Raw genomic sequence first — 22,500 nt, 5'->3', positions numbered from 1 at the left:
AGTACAATTACTTTAATCGGAAAAGATGTAATTGTAAATGTTCAAGTAATTCACAGGCATAGCATGTGGTGTTATCAATGGTCATGTTTAAATGGATGTCTGTAAACATCAGTCCCTCCTTTTTATGAATGGGTTATGAATGGCAAGCTCTTCTGCAACACCAACATTTCCTGCTACATTTGCAATATAGCAGGAAAAGGACAAATTCTCTGATCCCTGCTGTTCCATCACCTCACACAGAAAAAAAAATACAGTAAAGTGCAATCGGCTGATTTTCATCACCTGTAATAACCTTCCTTCTACTCAGCTACCTGAATTTTCAACCAACTGTATATCCCATATAAATATATATATATATATATATATATATATATATATATATATATATATATATATATGTGTGTGTGTGTGTGTGTGTGTGTGTGTGTGTGAGTGTGTGTGTGTGTGTGTGTGTGTGTGTGTGTGTGTGTGTGTGTGTGTGTGTGTGTGTGTGTGTGTTTCACTGAGAAAAACAAATGTTGCCATGCAAAAGGCAGACCACAATATATCCATAGCAAGAACATCAAATGATACTACCCTAAAACAGAGAAACAACCAACCTTGGTGTATGCAAAACTGAAAACAAAATAAAAAAACATAAAAAAATTATCTTTTAGAAGGGGTCAAGCCCTCCATCATTTATTCTCTAGTAATTAAACATACTAAATATCAGATTACAAAACATTTGAAAAAGACAATATTCCTTAACCCTGAGAATTGTTTAGTCTCACACATCTGTTGGCCATCAGTTTATTCATCTAAAACAGTTGAGTAAGTGCATGTCGAACAACATATTGTCAGCCAAACACATACAGAACTCATATTTATGTACCTAGTCCACAATTTCTGCAAGAAATGACATGAGGTGGTGTACACATAAATAAACATAACACCACACAGGGGAAAAAAAACAGTGCTGCTATATATATATATATATATATATATATATATATATATATATATATATATATATATATATATATATATAAACAGGGAGAGAGAGAGAGAGAGAGAGAGAAGGAGAGTTTACCTTTATAACATCGTGGCCCATTTCATTGAGTTTAAAAATGTCATAACCAAAACGCCATAAGTGCAGCAGCATAAACTTCATTGACATCATATTTCCTCTCCAGGAAAGTAACCACTTGGCCACCAATGAAAAAAACACAAATGGTAGCAAATTACACCCATCAGTGTGGGGGATTCACTCCCAACACCCCCAATGTTAGGGAATGCACCCCCCACACCTCCATACTTAAATATAGCAACTCTGAGATCAAACTACAGTGGAGAAAGGCCAAAGTTCACCACGGTGGCCAAGTGGTTACTTTCCCAGAGAGGAAATACAATGTTCTGGGAGTTTGTGCTTCATCATTTATGATGTTTTTGTCTCAACATTTTCAAACTCAATGAACTGGGATGCAATGTTATGAAGGAGATCCATATATATATATATATATATATATATATATATATATATATATATGTATAGGGATTCCTATTACAAGAACGAAAGTTCACTACTTTGAACTTGTAATAGGAAGCCTCACTTCTGCGAAAGTTTAGTTTAACAAAAGTGAACTTTTGCGTAAGTGCACTTCACCGAAAACACCGCAGCACAGTGGAGGACATAAAAAACAAGCTATGTCCTCCACTATGGTGCGATAGTCATGGACCTTAGGGTTAGGGCACGGGTTAGGGTAAGGGGATATTTAGTAAAGCTATCCCCTTACCTTAACACATGCCCTAACCCTAAGGTCCGTGATTATCACACCATAGTGGAGGACATAGCTTGTTTTTGTTGTACTGAACTTCGCATAAGTGCACTTTCGATTAAGTGCACTTTTGCTGCAGTGAGCATTCCATGCACTATTTCCAATTAGTGAAAATTCGATCTAGTCTATGGAACCCATATATATATATATATATATATATATATATATATATATATATATATATATATAATATATATATATATATATATATATATATATAAAACATTTATTAGTGGGCTTCTTAGCCACCGTTTTGCTCAAGAAGAGTTTTTTTAACTTTTTATTAAATTTTAAAACAAAATGAAATCAAAATATAGCAAGTAACAAAACATATCAAAAAACAAGGTCCATAACAAAAATTTATATTAAAAATATAAATACTTTTCAAACAATTGTTTAAGTTTTTGCCATGGTTGAATAGGAGGAGATGCTCCTGGCTACACTTTTTTTTCAGAAATGTTTTTTCTCTAAGTTATTATTTTACTATTGGTAGAACTGTTTTATTTTTATAGTTGATTTATGTCTGAAATTTGATGTTCTCCTATAAACAGTTTGCAATTATTTGTTATATACAGTCTTTCCTAGGCAAACAAATTCAGTGAAAGAGAGGATATTTTTACTTTTCCAATTCTTTGTAATAATTTTCCTGGCAATAGCCAGAATAGACCAAAGTAGAGGCAATTGCGCTTTGGTATGGAATCTGGAATTAGGGCATTAAATAAAATAAAATAATTGGTAACAGTAAAATTGTCTGAACACATTGCTTTAGCAAAATTTCTGAACTTTATCAAAAATGGAACAACTATTTTACATTCTATAACCATATGAAACCAGTTTAAATCCAGAACCTCATGCCATCTCCAACTTTTTATTTTCTGTTTTATAAACTAAAGAAATCCTATGAGGAGTTAAAAAGATTCTATGCAAGTACATCCAAGTAAAAATTTGCAATAAAGTGAAGAAGTAATTTTCCCTACAGATTTCAAATATATATATTTTTTATTTATATCTCAAAAAACTTCATCATTAGTTTTTGTTGAATAATTCCAGTACAATGAATCAAAAACTATAAGTTAATTTCTTAAAATCCTATAAATTATTGATAAATAAAATTTATTTTTGGTCACTTCACTATTAATTTTACATCCAAATTCCTAAATTTTAGGGATGGGTTTTGTATTCATATTTAATAATACTTTTATTATTTATTATAAATTCCTTAAAGATTTGTATACTTAACCATTTCCCTGAATTATACCTGACCAAAATGTAGTCAACTTGATGCCAACATTTTAAATAATTTTCATTAAGATCTAGTATTTACTTAGATTAAATGATTTCAGACATCAGTTAGTATAGGCTATAGGAAACATTATAGCTAATAGTTCTTTGATAAAATAATTACTTTCCATAACTCTCCTGAATGAAGTCAAAATATAGTTGAAAAAAAGGAATATAAATAGAATTACTACTAGTTTTCACACAAAATTACTTTAGGAGCCAATGTATCCTATTGAAGCCATATTGCAAGTTAACATTTATTTCAATTTTATTGTTTGAAACTAAAATTATTTTATGTGCAAGTTTCCAATTTGAAATAAAAGAAGAATTTAGCCAATGACTTACTATAATGCATGCCATAATTCAATATTGGGAAAACCAATACCACCTTCTTCCCAACTTTATACATGCCAGTTAAAAGATATTCTTGTTTTTTGGGATGCCACAAAAACTTAAGTAAAATGGAATTTAACTATGCAAGAATCTTTCTGGATGGAAATAAAATCAATGACTGTATATAAAGTAACATTTTTGGTAAAATCATCAATGCTAATCAATGTAAGTCTATCTTCCATTATAAACAAAAATATTTTCGTCTGATTATTAATTAGTTTTACTAGTGAATCGATTACATTTTTATAATTTACTGAAACTGAATCTTACCAACTAAATGTTATAATAATGCCCATATATTTAAGTTGCATATCTTCCTAATTACATTATTCACAATTTTTTTATTTATTTATTTTAAATAATAAGCAATGTTTCTGCTTTATTATGATTGAAACATAAACATGAAGTTTTCGCAAAATATTTTGGTGAAGTAGGAACATGTGGTAATGAAAATCCAATGTCACCATGTGTTAAAACAATGTCATCAGCAAATAACTGAATTTTGGAAGTATAACTGCCATCTATGGAAAACCCTTTATCTTTGTATTAGTTCTAATAAAATTAGCAAAAGGCTCTATTGACAAAGCAAACAACAAAGGAGACAAATAACATCCTTGCTTTCTGCCTTTTACTATTTTGAAGGGGTTAGATAAAAAGGATCCTATTTTAACAAATAATAAAGAGTTCTTATACAATTTCATTATTACATGTATAAATTCTAAAGAGAAATTATATTCTTTGAGCACTTAAAACATTAACAGAATCAAAAGCTTTATCCAAGTCTAAGCTTATAACCAAAAGTTCTTTCTTCTTATTATTGCAGCATATATTAATGAAAATAGTCTTATATTGTTATCATGTAATCTTCTATAAAACCAGTTTGATCATCTTCAACTAAACATGGCATCATCTGATTTAATCTTTTCACCAGTAAAGACATAAGCATTTAATAATCAATGTTTGGAAGAGAAATTGGGCTATAAGAAAAGCTTAATTTTGGTTCTTTATCTTGTTTCAAAGTAGGTGAAATCAATGAACATTTCCAAGAGGGAAGAATATTTGAAGTAATTCTAACTTCCTCAAATGCTTTTAACACAATCTGTAGTATATTGTCTGGAATTATCTTATATAACTTAGAAATTCTGCCATTCAGCCCAGGGCCTTATTATTTTTTTAGATTTTTAATTTATTTTAGTTCCCTGAAAGAGAATGATTTATCTAATCATAAATTCTACTCTTTAGTTAACCTATGATTTATATTTTCCTTTTGAAAGCTGTCAGTTAAATTACTGTTATCTAAGGTTGACTTACTATTATTGATTAATTCATAATGTTTTCTAAAACTGTCTCGTATAATTTAAATAAGTTGCTTTCTTAAAGCTGTTCTTAACTTTATATGTAATTGCTTTGATATGATTTATATTATTTAATCGTTTTGATCTAATAGCAAATGTATGCACATTTTTGGGGTTGCTAAAATATGATTGTAATTTAAATATTTCCATGTTTATTGAAATTTTGTGATATAATATTTCTACATATTTCTGATTTAAGGGCTTCAATTCAGAATTTGCATTCGTCTTATCATGGGGTTTTCAGTTTCATTTTAATTTATCGATGTTTGATTGTAAAACAGTTAACTCTTTATCCCACTCCTTTCTTTTATAAAGATACCAACTCTTAATTCTGCCATATAAATATACTTTTAACATATCCCACAAAATAACATCAGTAACTTCATCATTATTAATCTCCATAAATAGATTTAATTGATTTAAAAAAGCATTCCTTAAATCATTTCATTTTAGTAATATAAGAAGAAATTCTCTGACAAAAAATGTAATCATTAGATTTCAGAATTATATTAAAAGCAATGGCATTGTGATAATTAAAATGGCAAGAAATTATTAGTACTTAATCAATTTTAGAATATAACCCACTAGAAGAAAAAAAAGTTGTCTGTGTTTGTTTGGGTGTCAAATCTAAATGAGTAATATGTGTATTTAAGGGATTTTGGCAATTTTAAATCATAAGTGTCTCAAATTCATTGAGTTTATGAAGTGGACTAAATATTTAGCAACTGCAGACATTCTAGGTTTTCTATGTTTAGCTTTTCCTGATAAAAGGCAATTAAAATTGCAAGCCAATAAAATTTCCCTTTTTGAATATAAGGCTAGAATATCTAAATATTTTTATCAGCCTTAGAACCATTTCCAGGAATTCAATAAACATTAACAAATGTATAATATATGCAGGTCTGCAAAATAGGATGGTATCAAAATTGATAGCATCGCTGATGCAGTTCTATACTATAAGGCTGAATAAAATCAAAAATTTACCAAAGAGCTGAAATCATAAAGATGTTACAATTGATTAAATTAGGCAAAAGGTTTCTGAAGCAAACTAAAGAAATCCACGTCTTTGAGAAACCTGATACTCCATCTGCACAGTAAGCCAGTGCCACACTGAGATATACTTAGCATGCATACCTTTATGGACTGAGCTGCATCAGTTCAATATTAAGTTCACCATACTGTTATTACAGTGTTATATGGTTCCAATTTGGTCCACTTCTCTGTATGTTCTTGGGTACCTAACCTGCCTTCTGCTAAAATTAAAAAAAAACTTGGTGACTCAAAAGGAAATCAAAAATGGCAGCAATAGAACATGCCCTGTGTCATCAACACCAACTAACCCAGAACAACATCACATGAACAATTCACCCCAAGATCAACACAAACTCAATGATAGTCATGTTTTCACACCCTACAACTAAATTCTGCTGCACATGCACCATGATGCATACATTTTTTGACGCAGTCCACAAGCAAAATAAAACCAATACAAAACCTCAAGCACTTCACTGCATGTATCAGCCAGGAAAGCCAGCAAAAAACAATACATGAAATCAATCTAGACTAGACTCCAGGGGCAAAAATTCCCTTTGATTAAAATGGCAATACACACCTCCAAAGCCGAATGAGCAAGAATCTCCCAAGCAATTCTAATGTGAAACCCATTAATAGCCACTACATCATACTATACCACTGGGAAACAGAAGGCAATCCAACACACGAAAAAATCATTGTAGAATGCCAAATGACAGTGAACAACATGCAGAGCCTGACCTGCAGCCAGTACAACAAAGTACACATAAAACAGAGAGTCACTCATGCAACACAAAGATCCCATGACCACTCATGAACATAAACTGAGAATGTGTGAGATGTCAAGAAAAACACAACATAACTGCCAGTCAAATCCAAAGAGCCAAGCTCTGCACAAGTATCCTCTCAATAAAGCATCACAAGCCCTTTATATGCTTAAGCAGCTTATTTATAGCCACCTTTTTCTTCTACTATTTAGCTTGCACTCTTCCCCTGGCCAAAACACAGGCCCACGTTCCCAACTGCAATAAAGAAAACCAACCTGCTTTTCACATTGCAAGTCTAGACCACCTACATAAAACAGATCAGAAAAAAGCCTCCCCCACCATCACAAACCATACAATCCTTCACAAACCTTCCCCCTCATCTTAGACTGTTAACAATTTCTTGACACTATAACCAAGCTCAGCAAAACATCCTACACGTGTATGCTTCTCTGAACTGAGAACATGGGTGACCATATGACCTCCCCCAGGAATATAATAAAGGAGATGAAAGGAAAGCCAAAGTAGGGACTATACAACTGAAATTCATCCCATCCTGCCAATTCAGGAACCCAAGGACTATAAAACCTTCCAAAGAGATAGCCAACCAGAGCCAGGAAAGTAGCTGTCAGTCTGCAAATCCAGTAACCTCTGAACACAAAGGACTCTGCCGCTGTGTGTGAGATAGAACCAGTGCAATTTAATATATTCATAGCCATTCCCTGTGGGAAAAGAGCAATAATCCAAAATATGCATTTGTATTTGACTGGAGCAAGAAAATCAGTCCAAACCTCTCTGTTTCTAGCAACATTCTATATGCATTCACTTGGGAGTGAAGCAATACAGTCCTTATAGCCTGTTTCAATGTTTGGATGTGTATTTTTCCTAATCTTTCACAGCTGAGAGTTAAAAGGTTGCAAAGCACTTCCTGTTTCACCATGAATACAAAGCTGGGCTGCTGTGGTGAGTAAAGAAAATCTTGTGGCTTTTTTCAAACTGTACTTTGTGTGAATCAGTTGACAAGGTGGGAAAAGACAGCAATAACAGTCTTTTAACTTGAAATACAGCTTGCGGCCACACAAGATGAGCCGTGAATTAAGAAACAGTATTAAAACAATTTAGAAACTACCCTGTTTTCAATAACAATGATAAAACACATAAAGTATCATTTAAACATACTACAACCCACCAACTACAACAATAAATTATAAAATAAGTGAATTATGTTTACCAGCATCTTACAAAACAATGCAGTTTTATAAAAACCTGAAGTCTTTCATATTGGGTGGTGCAGTGGTACAGTGCTGCTGCCTCAAAGATGGAGGTTTGTTGGTTCAATTTTTGGCTGGGTTGCCTTCTGTGCAGAGTCTGAATGTCCTCCCTGTGCTTGCGTGGGTTTGCTCTGCTTGGTCTGGTTTTCTTTCCATATTTCAAAGACATGCATCTGATGCATTTTTCCTTGGGCCTCCACTGAAAATGGGCTCTGTCCCAGTCAGACTATCCCATTAAACAAATGTTAAATAAATAAAATACATACAAATAAATTAGCAGCTGTATTTTAGCACTGCTGAACAGAAATGGAAGGTAAAATTAATAAGTGAAACATCTCATTAAAATAATAACTGTATAAGCTACATATATCTGTGTAAAGTATTTAAATAAAGTGAAGAAAGCTTATACTGTTGTGTTGAAAGAAAAATAAAATAAAAAAAGAGAAAGCTATTTTTGAAAATGAAACAAAGTAATTTACAGTACTCTAATCCTCACTACTGGAAAACCTAATAGGATTCAAGCTAAGCATATAAAATTCAAGAAAATAAAGTATTATTATTATTATTATTATTATTATTATTATTATTATTATTATTATTATTATTATTATTATTATTGTTATTATATGATACAGTCGGATAACTGAAAAGGTATTACCTTGTGGATTATGAAATTCCTCAGAAGAAGATTAAATCAGTATTCAGAACAATAAAACAACAATATAAACAGAAAATATACAAAGCTCTCACTTTTCTTTAAATTTTTACTGTTTTTTTTTTCTTGAGTTGTCCAGCCATTTTTGGTAGTTTGTCTCTTTAAATTAGTAAAGGACCAGTCCATGTCTTCAGATTTGTCAAAAAGTTTATTATTCTGTGTCAAGTCAAGAGCTTCTTCAACCATGTTAAAGTTTTTTTTGTCCTTCAGGGAGGAAACTGTTGATTTTTGCAGTAAAAATAAGTTGAGGTTTGATGTTTGACTTCTTTAGGCACTTAATTAAAGGAATGCATGCTTTTGTTTTAGAAATCACAAATGAAGCATAGTCATTATCAAATCTGATATTATTTCCTTTCATTTTTATTGGAGAGATTGACTAGGCTGTATTTAATACCAACTCTTTCTCCTGAGATGAAATGTATGCAACAATTAGAAATCTTGGAATGGATTGATTAGTTATTGAAGAATATTTTTTTACAGAGACCTATGGGCTCTCTCTATGCAAAAAGAAAGTGGTATTGTTAGATTTAAAGTTTTTGGTAACCAGTTAATTAGAAATTGTACCTGTCACCTTCTTCTTTCTATGGTATACCATATATTCTAATATTATTCCACCTAAATCTACTTTCCAGATCATCTACCTTTTCCAAAAATAAAGTGTTTTGTTTTAGGGAAAATTCAACATGGTTTTCATTTTCAGTCAGCCTTCCATCTAAATCATTTACTGTTTCTTCTATAGTTGAGATCTGAACTGATTGTTTCTCAATAACTTCATTTAGTAAATCCAGTTGTTTCTTGCAGTCTTTTTTTATATTATATATTTTGACTCGTGTATCCATTTTAACTAAAATATTTTGAATACTTGTAGGAATGGATTGTAATTCCTTCTTCATCAAACTTTCCTGAGAAGAAGCTTTAGAGTGGCTCATGACTGGATCTAACTCAAAGACTTCTGACAGTATTAAGGCTTAGAAAAGTCACAGATACTTGATTTTTCTTCCGGATATTAACACAAAACTAATTTTAATAAACAAAATAATTCATATAGATAGTTTCTTGAAACTGTAACAAAATATTCTTGTCAAAATAACTGAAAATAAGCAGAGCAAATTTGTTTATGCTGCTTGCTGCTCACCATCTTGACCAGTCCCTCTGAAGATTTTTTTTAAATAGAATAACATACGAAGTGTGAGACACATTACATAACCATTGGGAAATTGTCAATAATCACAGAATCAAAAAAACTTTGGCTTAAATAAACAATAGCATCTAAAATACATCAAAACAATATGTAAGAAGAAAGAAAATTGATATAATTCATAAAAAATGACTGTTTAATGTAACAAATCAAGTACGCAGTTAAGAACTGTGGCACATAAGTAAATAAATAAATGTATATTTTTGCATTGTGAAAAGATATAAACATGTACAGCTCTTCATTTTACCCTGGTCTCCTAAAAGCTCATAAACTCAGAACCCATTTCCTTTCCAACTTATTCAATAAAATATGTTTCTGTCTATTAGTCAATCTAACACCGGTTAATTTGTCATTGCCGGTGAAAGAGAATACAGCCCTCCATATGAATAGTATGGTGTCTAAAAAGAGCACTGCATTGGTGCCCACAGCTGATGTCATTTAAATGTGCAGATATGTGTTGTTTCCATGTTTAAGACGTCTGCCCTACATAAACAGCACTACATCACCAGATCACCATGTCGATGATTAAATCTGCCTTGTAACTGATATGATTTGGTATTTCACAACTGCCTGCAGTGTTCATAGTTTTAGGTTGTTTTATTTTTTGTTGTTACTTATTTGGCATGATAGTCAACTCCCACATGGAAACATCCATTGAGACTGTCTGCTGGTTTGACTGGAAGAAGAAAATGTGGGATTTTTAAATTTTAAAAAAATGCCCTGATTTTATCCTATCTGTAGCCGAACATGCAAAGCATTGGTACCACTGTGGGAAAAAAGTTATTGGTCAATAAATCTCACTTTTTATTTAGAATTTGTCTAAATTTAAAAAAATGATGACTCCAAAAGTGGTGGCAAAATTTAATGGCAAAGCTGTATCAGTGGAAGATGCAACTGACAAACCTGGAAGTATTTTTTTCTTGTGGAAGCTAATGTCTTTGCCTGACCTTTAGCAACCTTCTGATATTTATAAACTCTGGTTATGAATCTATGGTGCATATATTAGAACCCTTGCAAAAATATTTATTTATAAGAATATATGTGATATTTATTTTACATATAGCTTGTCTAATGTGCTACATGAAAAAATAACAACTTATGTCATATTTGCGCTACATGGAAATTGATTAAATTAATTTTCACACAATTATGCTGATTTTTCAATACATTGGAGGATGCAGTGAAAAAAAATGACTTGCTGCATGCCAGTTGTCCATAAGCAAGCCCTGGCGTGCAGTCTTTCATTGATATAGTTATTCCAAGAGCTTTGTACTTTAATCCAGTTGTCCGCTCTTACCTGCCAAATGATTGTTGCATCAAATCGATATTTTTCTCTGCTGGATATGTATTCATAGAGCTGTTTGCCAGTGAACATTCCAGAAGCAGTATATATACAGCAAAAACAATGTACTTTTTTATAGTTAAGATATTTATGTTATTAGATTTGGCAAAGTTCAAGACCGAATTCCAAAGGCTTGAAGTGCAAATCCAGCAAAGAATACCTTGCAGTTAGGTTAAGAGTTTATTATCCTCATTGAAAATGTCTTTAATTATGACTTGACACATTAACAGAGGAGTGTCTAGCTTGCCGTTGGTGGTTTTTCATTGTTTGTGTATTGCACATTATATCTTGGTTTCTAATCAATACAGCAAAAGAAAAAAAAAATACAGGTCTCATGCAGATGACATGATTTTTGCTCCCTCAATTTTGGGACAACCACAATGTTCTCAACCCATTCCAGAACACTCACAGCCACAGTACATCTGCAGCAGTACATTTACCACCTGCCTGTCTGACAGTAGTTCACTGTTCTGCACCAACTGTGAATGATACTACAAAATTAAGGCCCTAGACATGGGACAAAATATGAAGAGCTACCTTTTAGAAGTAATTCTACTTATGGAAGTAAAAGAGTAGCTTACTGTTTAAATGATGCTAAAATACTGTGGTAATACACAATATTCCCACAAGTGCAAAGGAAGCAACAAGACTAAGGTCCCAGAACAAACTAAAAATGCAAACATTTTTTTTGGCTAAAACATGAGAAAAGCAGAAAAATACAACAAGTATCACCATACAAGTCATTCTAACTTAAAATATTTAAGCTGAATTAAACTAAAAGTATTTTCTTTGCTTTTGATAAAAACTAGTTTCCCACGTTTTGGGGCTTTCCACACCTCTCACAGTCTTGAAAAAAGATACTGGGTTAGTGCAACTCTGTGCTATATATTGCAAATTTGCTAGAGAGGGATCCAATGAAATGAAGCCAGTACTGGATCTCTAGCCATATGACTCTGGTCTACAAATCAAGGACTCCAGGTATTTTAGAATTTTAGAAACTTTAGATTAATGTTTCACTGAGGCTGAGCCAGGCACAAACATATGGGAATATAAAGGCTCTGGAATGCAATCATAGCAGGCAAATGATAAGTAGAACATAAGATTCTAGCAACAAAAATAGAATGTGGGCAGCTGTAAAAATACTGAAGCACAAAGTTTGGAGCAGAATTCACAAGACTGCCACTACTACAATCCCACCATGTACTCCAGCACCAGGCTATGTACAAAGTTACCAGTAATACTCTTTATGGAAGAAAATGCTGTAATAAATTACTAATTAAGGCTCAAATCTTGCAGTAGTTTACAGTTCTGCCACAACTGTGAATGGTAGTCCAAAATTAAATGCCCCACAAAGGGTCAAAATACAAATAGCTAGAATTTACAAATAATTCTACTTATGGAGATAGTATTGCAGTATAGTGTAAAGATGATGCTAAAATCTTGCAGAAATCATCCTGATTTGGGTAGCTATACTGGTATGTAGGGAAACTTTTTCCACTAAGAGGGTAATTTTTCATTCTAATAATCAAGTTGCAGTATAGGGTCTATTCAGGAGATATTCAAAGTCCAAATGGGTACACTCTGTTTTAAGATTGTTCTATTATGCTTATACTTCAATGTGATATTACACAGTGCATCATATTCCATAAAGGCAATGGAATAGCTGATAGTTTATCTTGCTTTCAGATCTCCAGGTTTTGAAAGCTGGCTCCAGAAGGACTCCAGTTTATGACACATATACCTCTGTAAATTAATTTGATTGGCAAGGACTAGCTAGCTCTCTCCTGTCCAACTCTATGACCACAAACATAATGAAGGCTTACTCCTTATCTATGAATACATTTAAAGCTTTCTACAAGAGTCTGCCAGCTCACAACAGATGTTATTAGCCCCTGTTTTGATCAACATTTTAATAAAGAATTGTCTTAGAGAAGCTTCTGGCACTATGTGTATCCACATAGCTACCTTTGCATGGCTAGGTTGTTCTTAAGGGGGCTACCTGACATACTAAAACCACTGGTCAATTCCTAGACTGATTTCAGATTGGGGTAACTTTAAAGGATTAACCTTCGGTCCTAGAAAATCTATAAGGACCCAACCTTTGGATCACATCATCAAGGTCGTTTTTTACACAGCTGATGACTGATACTCTTTTGCATTGTGGTCTGCTATTTTCACTTACTTGTATAGAATGGCTTTCAGACTGAGGCACTACAGTAATTAACTTAGGGTGACATCATTTTAACCAGAAACTATGTTTTAGTTTAGCTGAGCATATCCAAGATGGATCATGCCAGTTGTGGTCCTCAGCTAAGCTTCATTTCCCCAGTACACTGGGTCTCTAAATTATGCAAGTTAATGTAGGATTTTTCCCTGTCTCAATTCATTTTCAGGTCAAGGTCAGTTCACATAGTCACAACACTCTACATAAGAATATAGCACAGCAGGGCATCTAAATATATGTTTCCTCCTCACATTCATTGGGATAGGCAGGACTTCAGATCTCATACAGGATTTAAAAAGAACACGCAGATGATGGTTGAATAACTTTCTTGCTCATATTAGACAGTAATAGTATTGTTTTACTTTACTGGGGAAAAGTCTGGCCTGTAGTGCACTCCTTCATCCAAAGAGCTGCATTGACAGCAATGGTTCATCCAAAAGGCATGACCAGTTTCTTGGATCATTGATAATTGGATAGTTTGGTCAGTTGGTTACCCTGGATTATCCTGGTTTCAGTGGTGTGGCTTTGGTCTTAGTTAAATACTATGTGGCTTGGAGCCAATGACTTAGTTATTCACCTTAGAGGCAATGACCTGATTCCAATCCCAAATTATCCAATTTGTCAGGTTTTTTATCTAGCCTTACTAATTTCTACTCTCAGCATCCAGCCTGGTAATTTTCTAGTCTGTAGTGTAGCCCACATTCAAGTGTAGAGTTGGTAAGAACTCTTCCACCATCAAACTATTGAGACAATTTATCAACCATTGAGTAGCTTGAACATGACATACATGGAAAGAATAAAAACCCTCACACTGTTCTCTGTATCATACAGGCTGCTGAGAGATGACGTGTGTCTGGCCTGCAGATCAGTTTTGGACCCTGTCCTAATGGAAATGCTGCACACCTGCAGCAAATGGGACAAGAATAACTTACTCCAGGGATCTCAGCCTAGCCTGTGACATTAACAGATCATGCTGGAGAGATAGATATATCTCCCAGTGAATGCTGGTCCTCCTGAATAAGCTCCCATTCCATGTGAAGCAGAGCACCTCAATGACCCTATTCAAGTGCAACCTTGACAACTGGATGGATGACCGTAAATTCACCACAGAGGTGGCACCTATATCCCTTATGAACAGAGGCATTCGGTGCTGATCATGGAATTACCCTGCTAACAATGGCCATCTAACTATGATCAGTAAGGTTACTCAGGTTATTACACAGCTAGACTTGTAAAGGCCCTAAGGTCATTAGTGTAGCAACCTCCTATGAACCTATAAACTTATGAACAACTAGGAACATACGTTTTTATGTGATTGAGCACAATGACTTGTCAAAGCCAGACACAGACTTTTAATGTTTTGACTTAGTCCACTTGAATGACTTGGGTATGGATTTATTCAATTTACAGCTATCTGTGGTTATCAACACCAACTTGCTCTCGCAATCCTAATGCTACTTACAGAGTGTTGCTCCTCTTTGGACTTTATTATAAGATTTAATGGACAAATTAAATTTCAGAGGCTTTAGTAACATTTTATGGCTTTCCCTATGTTTTCAAAAACACTTTCATCTAAGCAAGCATAGGAGTTTTTATCCTTCAAGGAGGCAGCAAACTACGGGAACACCATATGGAGGTATGTCAGTGGTGGGGGAGTTTCATGGCTCTACCCCCCCCCCCGTGTAGTTCAGCAACCTGTAGCTGTGGTGGGTGTGGAAGGAATCACTTTGAATTGCTAAATTACATATTATTTTACACAGTGGCAATTGAAGTAAGCTCCAAACTTGGCAGTTAATGTGAACTGTCTGAGGGGGCTTGGTTATGCACTCAGACTTTATCTAGAGGGCCATAATGGGCATGTTGATGCCAAATGGTTTCTTGGATGATTCTTTGTTGATGTTCATGAAGTTTACAAACAGTTGCTCAAATATGATTTATTTAAAACCAATTATTAATTTGTTTGCAAATGCAAATTTGTGTCTTTATTGACTTATCTAAGGGGTACAAGCTCAATTACAGCCAACATGCAAATCCTGCTGAATTGGCTGCGCAAGTAAAAGCAGTGTGGAATATAACATAATATATTTTATTTCATTTCAAAGGGAGGTTTGCAGATTTCTCAGGAGAACAGTGCTAGTGTTAGAAATATCTGCTTGCAGTGTACTATTGAAATTACTATCAGTGCTTCTAAGCCTAGTGCTACAGCTGTTAAGTCATTTAATTAAAGAAGAAATAACACATTGTTTGCTTTGAATTTATGATTGCATGAAAGATTAGTATATGCATTGTGTTTCAGTTTCTCCTTGAAGTATTACTTTGTGATATGCTATTGTGTTTGAAGAATTTGTATCTGGTTCCCCTCTTGAAGGTATACTTTTAGTTTTGACAACATTTTTTCAGATTTTTGACTGAGAGAAGAAGTACCTGCCTGAGCTTAAGTCTCATTATGGCAAAACTATGTTCACTGCTGTCAAGTTTTGTTTAACATGAATGGGATAGTGGCAAGGCTAAAAGCACACAAAATGAGTTAACTAAAATATTGTTTTAATGTAAGCGCTTTTGTTTGAAAATTACAATGAACTTCCTCAGACATAAATACACCTGTAGATTCTATGTGGCTGTCCATGACTGTAAAAGAGCTGAGTGCTTTACTTTAGTATGTTAGCATGTAGCAATGCTTCTTCAGCAAGTGACAAACAGCTTTTTAGTAATCATTACCCAAGTACTAACTGCTTTCGTTATCATCGGTTCTCATGTTAAAGGGACAGGCTATGTATAATTTCCTTTTTTCACCTTAATCTGGGAAAAGTGCTAACACTATGCCTTAACATAAATAATACAGAGAATGCTCTTTATTTATATTATTGCTTATCATGTATGTGAAACTCCTTTAAACTTCTATTAAATCCTGAAAGATAAACCTTGGTAGAAAACATACCTCATTAATGCTTACCAAGCAGTTGAGTAGCAGCAAAGGTTCAGTGATTCTTACATTGATTTCCTTTTTTTTTGAAAAATTCTTATAGGGATATCTAAGCTAGCAGTGTGCTAAATGAAGTTAAGAATAGCTGTCATGGGACATATAAACCTATTTTTATATAATACATACTTCTGTCTCTATAGATAGTTTGGAAGGCAAACATGAGTTAGTTTATGTAAGGCCTCCTAGCAACCTATAATGTGGATGGCGATAGTACCAAGAATATGTTTAGAAACAAACAGAGGTGCTTTTTTTTTGGTTTCCCTAATATCATACAGAAGATGAAGAAAATTCAGTTTTTTTAGGAAAAAAACAGGAATACTCACATGGAACTGTTTGAAAGATTACTACAGAACATAAACAATCAGGAGAAAGACATTTTTCTTTGTGGATTTAGCAGGTTGTGCTATTTCAGCAACATTAGTTCAGTGTTAATTTGAGATTCTCAGAATAGGGCCTTAGGTAATCATTACTGGTCAAGACAGATTTAATAGCAATAGTTTTTGCATTATTAACTGTGCAACATGCACAAGTTTTAAAGCATTTCTGTGGTGGTGGTGCTACAGTAGCATTGTCGCCTCACAGTAAGACGTTGTCCTGTTTGATTCGCAGCTAGAGCATCTTCTGTGTGGAGACATGCGTGAATGGGCGTACCTTCGTTGAAGGTTGTGCGTCAGGGCTGGCAACTCGGCACGTAAAAATCTACTGCCAATCATTAGAGGACCGGAGTTCCGCTGTGGTGACCCCTAACTGGGAAAGCCGAAAGACACAACAACATGTAACCTTAAGGGAACTTCATTTAAGAAATGCATATTCATGCTGTTAGAAAGATGGAAAAAATATACTTTCTTCAAGCATTTGGTTAAATTCAGTGCTTTTAAGAAATTTACCCTTTTTTGTACTGGAAACGGCTGCATCTGATTTGAGGGGTGGAGACATTGATAATCATTTGGAAACCTTGTGGTTACACTATCAAATTACATTGAATGCCACACCACAACCATATTTCAATAAGTATTTTAATATCAAATGCATTGTCTAATTAATGCATAATTTTAAAAAGAAATGCAATGTGTGCTTGACATTCATATTATGGGCTATATACAAATTATTTTATACAGCAACTTATTCCAATAATTTGCTTATTTTTTTATGCATCACTGTTCTTAATGACATTGGTTTTAACTGCTTTCATGATGTTGGAATGATTAGCCTGTTGGTTGATTTCAAGGTCATGCATGTAGTACTTGTATGTAGGAATTTTGCTCTCAGGCCTGATAAAGTCTGTGTCAAGGCAGAAGCATTTAACTGTGCAATAAAGAGGGTAAAATTTGGTTTCACATCATCCTTATAGGAGTGTTTTTGTTTTCATTTATTGTTCTCCTTTACACTTTGGGTGAGTAAGCAAGTTTAGGTTTGGATCATCTATTTATAACTATGGCAAGACATTATTTGATGTTTCGTAGTATAAGTAAATTCTCAGTGGAAGACTGTTAATGAAAAAAGTAGCTTTTCTGTGCATTATTTTATGGACATCTGCTTAATGGATGACTGAGGTTACACTGTTTCACAAGGCCATTATAAACAATGCTGTATAGAATAATATTTTGATCAATGGCTGTTTACTATGAATATAAGTGTTGCACAAACAAAATGTTCAAGGGTTAAGGACCAATTAGTTATGAAATTACTAGCATAAAGCTACATAATGATACTTAATCGTTTCACATGACAATTGAAAGGCACTTGTCTGTTTAATGAATAGTTATGCATTCATATATATTTTTCTATGCAATGATGGTACTCCAATGGATATTGTGACATCCAAAGTGGATACTGATTAGTCTGTACAATTACCAGTTAGTCAGGAGAATGCTACAGATGATGTAGTTTTTGTGTGAGTATCGGTATAAGATGACTGAATCAGAATTTGTCATATGTTGGGGATAAAACAATACATGTTCAGAGGGATTATCTAAGGAGACAGCTTAAGGAAATAAAGAACAGTTGGCAGGTGGAACTAACAGTGAGATCTGTTATAAAAACAAATTATGTAGCATTTATGTGTGTGTGTCCAAAACTGCTTAATAATTAAAATTTCGATGAGCCATTGTTACATGGCTTTTCTTTACTGCAAATATCAGGCAAGATATCTTGATTTGCTTTTATATATGATGTAAGTTTCTGCATAAAAGCAGCCTTGATGAAAATCCATAGTTGAATTTTCAGGAAGCATGGTCCAGAGGGGACATCTATTTACTCTGTCCTGCATTATGCTATATTTGCTTAATTTGCTGACTTTATTTTACTTATTTATTTATTTTTTTTGTCTTTACCCTTTTTTGCAAGTCTGAAGAAATAAAAAAATATAACAAAAGACACTATGATAGGGATACTAGCTATTATAAGACCAAGATCTGAAAGACTTTTCAATTTAGGTCAAAAATCATACTCACAAGTAATGCACTTCTTCTCTATTTTATATTTATATTATACATACTATATCACGTCCATTGTGGAATTACATGTTTGAAGACATTCCTGGTTGTCAGCTAGGCAAGATAAAATGGGGAAGCTCTTATTTAAGACACTTTGGTTTGAAATATTAGGTTTGTTTGGGAAGATTTTGTGTGTATACATCTTCTTCTTTCGGCTTTTTCCCGGTTAGGGGTCGCCACAGCAGATCATCTGTCTGTTCATGTTTGGCAGTGGAGTTTTACGGTGTTGAGTTGTCAGCCCAGCGCCCAAGCTTCCACAGAAGGCACACACATGCACACACTCACACCTAGGGCCAATTTTGAGTGTCCAAATCACCTACTGCATGTCTTTGGGATGCGGAAAGAAACCGGAGCACCCGGAGGAAACCCACGCGACCACAGGGAGGACATGCAGACTCTGCACAGAAGGCACCCCAGCTGAGAATTGAACCAGAGATCCTCTTGATGTGAGGCGGCAATGCTAACCTCTGCATCACCGTGGCCGCCCATACCATGGAATAAGATGGAACTCAAAAGATCTTGTCACAGAAATCTAGACAGAAGTGTACTTAAATAGTCTGTAGTCTAGTATGGGGGAGTTTTGATATCAAGGGATACTCAAATGTTCCTGAACCAAGGTGCAATAAAGTAGTTATGGACTAAGGGTGATGGGATACTGGGGTTGCTATATGGATTCTGCAGGTTTAAATAACCCTGTTATATATGTTGGAGTATATAAAACAGAACAAAGAAAAAAGGGATATATAAGTTCAGTTATGCCAGAAAAGAGGCTTAAGGTAAAAGGATATGAAAAAATGCATGGAAAGGTTTTGATAGAATGGAAGAGCAAGCATAATGGAGGATTTAAACAAAGTTTAGTTATTTTAAAACAAGGACAGTGGGCTGAGAGAGTACTGTAAATATATAGAGATGAGTAAAGTTTTATGGGATAGTGATATCTGTGGATGGATTTGTGCTGCTGGGCTTTGTATATGGAATTTGTCATGATAGTAATGAGTTATGGCAGGATTTTTTGAGGGAGTAAGGAGACTTCTTTAAATGTAATAATGTTTTGATTACTGTGACATTAATATATCTTTAAACATGAAAGAGGGAGAGACAGATGTTTGGGGAAAAAGAATATCACTGACAGTGCATGGCAGCTGTAATGTAAGGTAGAAAATTGGGTGTGGGGTCCAGATGTGTGCTGTTAACTGAGTGTTGGAGAATAAAACTTTATCCTCAGCAGGAATGAAATAATTCAAGCTACTGTACTGGATAAGATATTTGTGAGCTGTAGGGATGCAGAAGACATAAAAGAGATGAGGGTAAGTGATCAACGTACTTTGGACCATGTTGCCGTTAGAAGAGTGGAGGACTGAGGCACTAAAGAAAATGAAATATGGATGCAGAAGCTGTGAGGCTGGAGAGGGAATGGTCAGTATCGCTGGTTTCCTGGAATGGAACAGGATGTACCTAGATGCAATATAGTGGACAACAAATTTAGTAGTAGATCAAATTGTGATGCTTTTTTCTGAGTGGGGAAGACTGGGGAAGAGGAAGACATGTAGAACAAGGGAAAAGAAATGGATGTGCAGCATGTACAAGATTACTTCAGGATGTTTGTCGCAAAAACAAACACTGAGTAAAAAAGCAAGAGATGAAGTTACAAATATGGTTGGTGAAGGGGACCAGAACAGTGGCTAAACCTAGAGGAAGGAAAGAAGTATGGTAGGAGTGAGGGAATAGAATGATGAAATTGTTAACATGGTGGCTAAAGGAAGAATATATGGGGAGTACAATAACAAGTTTCATAGATGATGAGGGAATGAGAGATGAATTAGTTATAGATAAGTGGGGGGTTCTTATTAAGTTATCGAATTGCTGAAACTTCGAAACTGTAAACATCAAACGGAGTTAATCGAAGTTTTAGCAATTCAAACTAAAAAAAAAAAGAAAAAAAAGGTCAACAGTTAACTTTTGCAAGCAGGGGGAGCAAGCCCCCCCTGCACCCCCCACGTGGGGGGCTGCACCCCACACACACCCCACTCTTTAAATATACCAACTCCGAGATCGCACTACAGTGCAGTAAAGGGAAATATTCTCTTTCTGCATTATAGTGTGATCTCGGAGTTGGTATATTTAAAGAGCAGGGGGTGTGGGGGTGCAGGTGGGCTTGCCCCCTTCTTACAACAGTTAATTTATGTTGTTTGTCTTTTTTTTTTTCCAATCTTTTCAAAATTATGAAACATCGAACATACAAGTTTGATCTTGTAGTGTTCGATGTTTCATAATTTCGATAACGTAATAGGAATCCTAAGCAGGGGATGTTGAGGAATTTGTTAACTATTATGCCAGCCAGAAAACAGCAAATAGTAATTGACAATGGGAAGAAGGGAAACTACTAGAATAAGGACTGAGAAAGGTTGATGAGTACAGGCAGATGAACAGACTAGGTAGATGTATTCAGGAGGATGAATAGTAAGATATCCAAAAACTCAAGAATGGCACAGGATTACAAACTGATGGAGACAGGAAGGACAAGTAGCTTTGAGAGACATGTTGAATGTTTTTTTAGAGGAAAGGGACATTATAGTTTTGGTGGAAGAAGAAGTAATTTGCTACTTATCAGAAAGGAGGAGTAGGGGACTCTGTGAATTACAGAGATGAATCACTATATCTGGGGTATTATTTTTCTGCTTTATACTTCCCAATAATCTAGCTGCCACTGTATCTTTTGTCATCCCCTTTTATAGGGTAGGAACATTTCTACAGCATCACTGTAATCCTGGAATCAAACTGAGTTCTTATGGTCCTACATTGCCACCATGCCCATTTGCATGCATGTCCTGGGAAGGGTTAAGAATAGGAAGGTGTCAGAGGTGTCACACATACCTGTGAATAACATAGCCCTAAAAATGCCTCCTCTTACAAAGAATGCCTCCATGAAATCTTTGGAATGATTGTGTACCCCAAACCTGTATAACCCACCCTTCTTCAAGAGAGGGAGACATTAGCAAGTGTTGCCTTATCATGTCTGTCTTTCCTACCAAGTCATCTTGCGTAGTAATGCCTCACTAAAGTCATGTCACCAGGGCCATCATCACTATTGTTTTCCTCTGTGCCATGAAGCTGGCATTGTCCTGTTTGATTTATTAATACTGAGAGAATGATACAGATTGTGGGAAGATTGGTGGAAGTCTTGGAGACATTGTTAGATGAAGGTCATCTTATTTTCTTAAGGAATGACATCCACAGATTGCTGTGGGAAACTGCTGGTAAAGAAGAAGCAAGCAGAGTGCAGAATGGTTTTATTTGATATTAAAATACATTCTAGTGGATGGGAGTATATGGAAGAAGTATTAAAAGGGCTAAATCTGACAGGATGCTGTTTTTAATGGTGTTAAGGCAGTTTAACAGAACCTGGACTACCAATGTCATTTAGAACAACATTTTTTTGAAGAAGAATAAGGCAGGGAGCACTTTTATTTCCTTATTTGTTTAATTTGTTGTGGATGGATGATCTTGCTAAATTGTTTGATAATGTTTGGAATAGAACAGAGAGAAAGTATGCATAAAGGTATATATATCTTTTTTGTAAATAATTATATGATACTGCATAGGAGTGTTAGACAGTTTCTGAGTGAGTCTGGG

The 22,500-nt window shown here is 34.5% G+C and overlaps 1 protein-coding gene across 1 annotated transcript in view; it reads right to left on the bottom strand.

The window, feature by feature from the left end:
• The window catches only part of SGCZ (sarcoglycan zeta), a 3,417,736-nt gene that overhangs the window by 2,126,411 nt on the left and 1,268,825 nt on the right, over positions 1-22,500 (bottom strand). The window lies entirely within an intron of this gene.

The sequence above is a fragment of the Protopterus annectens genome, chromosome 2.part1 (assembly GCF_019279795.1).
Source record: "Protopterus annectens isolate FY-2018-M chromosome 2.part1, PAN1.0, whole genome shotgun sequence".
Lineage (NCBI taxonomy): Eukaryota > Metazoa > Chordata > Ceratodontiformes > Protopteridae > Protopterus > Protopterus annectens.
Note: the sequence above shows the minus strand (reverse complement) of the source record. Positions and strands in the feature narration are given on the sequence as shown.